Below are 6,081 nucleotides of genomic sequence, written 5' to 3'. Positions count from 1 at the left end.
CCATTGATAATCTGCCAAAAATTCTCTTGGAATAGTTCTAGTGTTCCTTCAATGGCTACATAATCAAGAATGGCAGGTTGACTACCATCTGCATTGCACTCTTTTATCCGTTGCTTTATATGTTTGTCATTCCAAAATCGTGAAATGAGCATTGGAAGCTCCACATGCTGAACCATGGCAAGTGGATAGATAATTCTGCGATGAGCGATGTCCAAAAATGTTGCTTCATCTTTAACCTGCTGATCCATTGTGGATCCATGCAAGTGTACTTTGAAAATTTTTGCAGTGTATAGTGGATCTTTGAAGGCAGTATGGGTGACACCCACACGGTTCATGTGTGCCCATGTTCTTTTTCCCAGCTACAGAGCTTGTATATTGAAGATGGTGGTATCTGGCAGAAGGTGTAAAATAGGGGGGAGCTGAGAGAGGTCTAAAGAAGCAACGGTTGACTCAATGGGCTCTGCCCTAATGATGACTCCTGGATCCTCAACAACTGTGGAAGAGATGGCTTCCACTCCCATGTGCTTTGCTGATCTTTCAAGCTTCTCTTGCTCTTGAACTATGTATACAACTGTTGCACACATTAGGACTTGTTTGGGGTTGTCTGGGCCTTTTGATAAGGGTGGAACAACAATGAATGCCTTCCATCCATCTACTTGAGACTCATATATTATTTTGCACAATGGGGATACCATAAAGTGCATGGTTGTGACAGGGAAAATGATCATTTGATACCACATTGCAAAGCGACAAATCTCCATTATATTTCCTTACCGATGGTAAAAGCAAACGCGAGGTGAATGGAAGCACTTGATTTAGACATCACTGATATGGAGCAAGTTGAAGTTCATGTGTGCAAACAGGAGGAGGTGTGGGACGTGGCCATCAATGATGATTGGAATATGGAAAATCTAAGGGAGTACTTGCTACAACAGGAGCGCGAAGAGCCCTGCAAAATACCAAAACTATATACTATAGACGATGAAACACACAAATCTCCATACCTGGCAACCATCCTTGCACATAATCAAGCTGCACACGAGCAGAGAGAGACAGAGAGGGAGATAGAGTGAGAGAGCACGTGCAGGCGCACTTCCTAGAGCGGAGTGCTACGCCAGCACGGTGAGCGAGAAGAGAGGAGAGAAGAGAAGAATAAGACAACGCTGGGTGCAATCTCCCTCCGTGCAAGAGAGTGAGCATTTCCCTCTTGCACGTATTTATTTATAGATTTCTTGAATGCCCAAAAATGAGTACAAACTGACTGGCCAGACATAATTGACCAAAGCTCATAAAGAGCACTTGAATAATCAAATATACATAAAATGTAATACCCTTCTGCATAATACATTATCTGCTAATGCTTTTGCCACCTGTCAGCTGCAATAAATGAATAAATATCAATTCCATAACATACCTCTCCGTTGGAAAGCAACTGTCCTCAGTTGCGAAGATAAAAATCTGCAAACAATACTTGTCAAAAACAGTGATTAGTATGTTGTGTCAAAAACATCACATAATATATGAAACTAAATAACATTAAATTATGCATGTCGTCATCCACATACTACCTATTCTAGTGTCCCATACCACTAGAATAAGCAGTATATGTCATACCCTGATGAATCAGGATATCATTGGTCACACTCATCATTGTATAAATCAATTCTCATCAATCTCAAGTTCACTTCCATAAATACTGTCGCAATAGAAAATCATCATATACCAATTCCAAATCCAAATTCAAAATATCTTTCATTTTCTATACCCGGGTGACAAAATCATACCAGTCACAATGGTGGCCAGCCACTGCAGCATGATATTGTGATCGGTGTTGCCTAAGTCGACGAATCTACACCAATAAGATGTGTTGCCTAAATCGGCGAATCTGCACTAATGCTGCCTAAATCGGCGGATCGGCACAGATAATTTGTGTTGCCTAAATCGGCGAATCTACACCAAGACGAGCATTTACACACTGCCTAAATCGGCGGAACTGTGTGCATGTGACCAATGGACTAGGCAGGGCATAAAAACATTAAAAAAATGTACTACCTATTTCACACCACATTGGAGTAAGATTGAGTAACAAAGTACATGCAAATTGGTATTTAACTGAAAGCACCGTGACTCACGTGAGTAGCTGCATATCTCAATCTGAAATGATCGCAATAGCAATTTCGTTTAATACAAGTATTGGCAAAATGTTAGAGAATGCAGGTAATTAAAAGAGCCATGCCTTCTTTCAAGAAATAGATGGTAATCAAGCTGATAAGTAATCCAGATGTGTTGAATTGATGTAACGTTGTTGTTCTATGTGGAATGGTATTAGTAGTTATGTGTAGGACTATGGGTATCATATAATTTGAGAGAGTGCTATCAGTGTATAATTACTTGTGTTTGTGAGAAGATCTGTCAAAATCCAAAATGAAAATGCGGAGAGAACTTACCTGTTTGCTCTCTATAAATCATTGAACTCTGGATGATGTACTGCATCTGAAATATGTCCCAGTCTGTGCGTGGGGAAAGAGAGACAAGTAGGAGAGAGCTGTAATTAGCAAAAGTCATTTACAATAATGAGCCTCGGATTAATCAGAAACTGAGATGGAATCAATGTATTGTAGATTGTTTTTGTTTGAATAAATGGAGTAGTCTCCTTGATATCGCAAAATGTTGTCTCTAAAGTGCTTAATATTGTAAAAAATTTTAATAGCAGATATTTGTTTAAAGGGCATTGACTAGTGGTTAGTTATGATATTACGAGCATAATAGTGTCTAGTCATGATATCACGAGCATACAGCGTGTAAAGGCCATACTATAAACAATAGATTGGTCCAACAAATAAAGAAAACAATGCAAGATTGATTTGACCTTAGCTGCTCTTTCAGACATTGCTAGTCAGACGTCAAACTATGTAAAAGAATATGCATCAAGAAAATGCCTCGCAAGACCAAAAACGTAAGCTTTCCTTTTTTAAAAAAAAAAACTTGTACTAGGTATGTAATATGAGAGTCTGCAGCTTATACCAATTACCTATAAGTTCAAACTAATACAATCTTTATGGATCTAATCCAGTGCCTGTGTATTAAAGTGAAGTATAGTGAAAGATTGAAATCATCAGCTTAAATACATCATGATCATCGTCAGTGCACGTGGCTGCCTAAAAGCAAGCATTGTTTGAGAAAGTATTGCATTGGTCGCCGAAGAACTTTGTCGATGTCTGATGCTTCCATGCCATCGACCATCGACCAAAGGAAAGGGGGAGAGAGAGAGAGAGAGAGAGAGAGAGAGAGAGAGAGAGAGAGAGAGAGAGAGAGAGAGAGAGAGAGAGAGAGAGAGAGAGAGAGAGAGAGAGAGAGAGAGAGAGAGAGACAAAATGAAATGTTATAGTAACCGTCTTTAAAATGCAAAAATTACCTAAGAAAATAAAGTGAGAGAATCCTTGTGGATATAATACGATGTCTAGGTACGAAAATAGATTAAAATCATCGTCGTCGTCGTCAAGTCTCGTGGATGCTCGGCAAGGGGCATTTATCTGAGAAAGTATTGCAATGGTCATCGAGGAGCTTCCTCAATGTCTGTCATGGTAAGGAAACCTAGTGGGATGGGGAAGAGAGATAGAGAAATGAAATGAAATTTTATCGTACTCATTGTCCAAATGAGTATGGGATCAAAAGCCGACCCTCTCCACACAATCGCTTTGCCTGACTCCTCAAACTATCGGAGCCCCTTCTTCAACTGCCACGCCCTTTGCGATATGGGTAAGAAATGAAATGAAGTGTGACATTAATCATGTTGAAAAGGTGAAAAGTACATCTGAGGCTGGATGTGATACAATGTCTGGGTACAAATTTAAATGAAGTACAATATTTAAAGACTCAAAGAAACAAAAAAATAAATAAATAAATCGTCAGCTCGTCAATGTCCAAGTATGCTCTGCATCGAGCTTCGCCTGAGAAGGTATTGCAGCGGCTCTGTAGAGCGTCGTCAATGGTTGGCACGGAAGAGCTTTGGCAATGGCAACGACTACAGGAGGGCACAATAGGTGGAAGCTACAACATTAACAAGGGTATTAGTGCTTAAGGTGGTTATGCAGTCTCTTGGTGAAGGAAGTGACTTTTGATCGCAGCAGAAGCAACAGCAGCAATGTTTCACCGATATGATAGAAAGACCACGATCTTCTCTCTAGAGGGGCGCTTGTAACAGGTAGAGTATGCCATGGAGGCCATAGGAAATGCAGGGGTAGCCATTGGGGTGCTTGCCAAAGATGGCATCGTTCTGGTAGGAGAGAAGCGGGTAACCTCCAAGCTTCTCACGGATTCAAAGTCTACAGAGAAAATGTACAAGATAGACGACCATGTTGCTTGTGCTGTCGTCGCGGACATCATTGGGATGCCAACATCTTCATTAACACAGCTCGTCTGCAAGCTCAAAGGTACACTTTCGCTTATCAAGAGCCCATGCTTGTGGAACAACTTGTCCAGTCTCTTTCAGACACCAAACAGGGCTACACATAGTTTGGTGGCCTCCGCCTCTTCGGGGTCTCCTTCCTTTTTGCTGGATATGACAAGAACTTTGGCTTCCAACTTTACATGAGTGATCCAAGTGGTAACTATGGTGGTTGGAAGGCTGCCGCTATTGGGGCCAACAATCAGGCTGCACAATCCATGCTCAAACAGGATTATAAAGATGACATTACACGTGAGGAAGCAGTGCAACTTGCCCTTAAAGTGCTCAGCAAGACTATGGATAACACCAGCCTCTCATCAGAGAAGCTTGAAGTTGCCGAGGTAAGCTTTTCCCCGCAAGGCACAGTAAAGTACCAGGTTATTGTCCATAATAGAGGGTGGTACTGTAGAACGGAGGAGGTTGCAAAGGGAGGAGTTGGCTTGGCGGTGCCGGTAGGATGGCGCTGCTCTCGGGCCTGGGGTTGAAAGGGAAAATGCAGGGTATACAGAGCCAAGCAAAGGGCTGGCCATGAGCAAAGCAAGAGGGAAAACAAGGGTTGTATCAGCACTTGGTGCAATTTGTACTTTCCTTCAATATCTGAATATACCAGCTCCAGTCTTGTGTCCAATCTCTGACTTTGTACTTTTATTTTATTCTATATCTGATTTTTATATTTTTCTAGAGTCTGAATCTGAATCTGCCTATCTGATCTGACATCTACTCTCAACTTCCACCCTGGAATAGCTGTCAGAGATGACCAAGTCATTCCATAGTACTACATAGGCTATCGGATGGGCCTTAATCTTTCACTAGAGCAGTAGGTAGTGCTACTCCTCCTGAGTATTTGTAAAAAGATTCTTCGTTGGAGCTCACCTTTCCTATCTATGGCTAGGAGCATGGTGGTGGCCAACCAGGTATGTTGGGTGACGATGTAGTACATCACCTCTGTGCTTGATATTCTCTAGCTCCTATACAAGTCCAGTTTAATGAGTTATCAACATTGTTTTTGGTCTAGATGAGATGATCAGCCAACACACATCAAGGTAGTGTACTCGGTCATCACTCTGCTGACCGACCATGGCTACTAGGGAGAACACAAACCCTGCTCGTCAGCCAGGGAAGCTTCTTCCGAGGAAAGAGCTGTGGAAGGAACTTCTGCAGGACATTTTTTGAGCAATGCAAAGGGAAAACAAGAAGGTGAGCAATGCAGGGGGCAAGGAAAAGTGGTTTGAAACTGCAGTGTTGTGAGGGGTCCATGCAGTGGTTGGTACCGCTCTGCATGGCTGAGAGTGGCAGGCAAGGAAGCTAATGTACTGCATGGTGGGTGGATGAGGTGAGAGAGAGATTATGGTGAGAGGCGAAAGTGAAAAAATAGACCCGGTGGCCTCTACACCAAGATTATGCACAATGGCCTCATCATGGGGGATACACAATAGGGGCACCACCTAGCAAGATATGCGGCTAGGACGCATACATATACACAATGAAGCATGCCATGGAAAACAATTTCAAGATCCACGCCCAAATGTGGAATGGGGTGGTCGGAGAATAAGGTGAGAGGAGTGGTGAATGGGCTTGCTACTCGTGCATGTTAGTAAGGAAGATAATGAGGTAGGGGAAACTTGCGAGTATGC

The 6,081-nt window shown here is 42.2% G+C and overlaps 1 pseudogene; it reads left to right on the top strand.

Moving 5' to 3' along the window:
• The first annotated feature begins 4,144 nt into the window (after positions 1–4,144).
• Positions 4,145–4,932, top strand: LOC147427044 (proteasome subunit alpha type-4-like; annotated as a pseudogene).
• The last annotated feature ends 1,149 nt before the right edge of the window (positions 4,933–6,081 follow it).

The sequence above is a fragment of the Adiantum capillus-veneris genome, chromosome 24, assembly GCF_014529385.1.
Source record: "Adiantum capillus-veneris isolate H3 chromosome 24, ASM1452938v2, whole genome shotgun sequence".
NCBI classification, from domain to species: Eukaryota; Viridiplantae; Streptophyta; class Polypodiopsida; order Polypodiales; family Pteridaceae; genus Adiantum; species Adiantum capillus-veneris.
The sequence above is the reverse complement of the archived record's forward strand: the minus strand, read 5'-3'. Positions and strand labels throughout refer to the sequence as shown.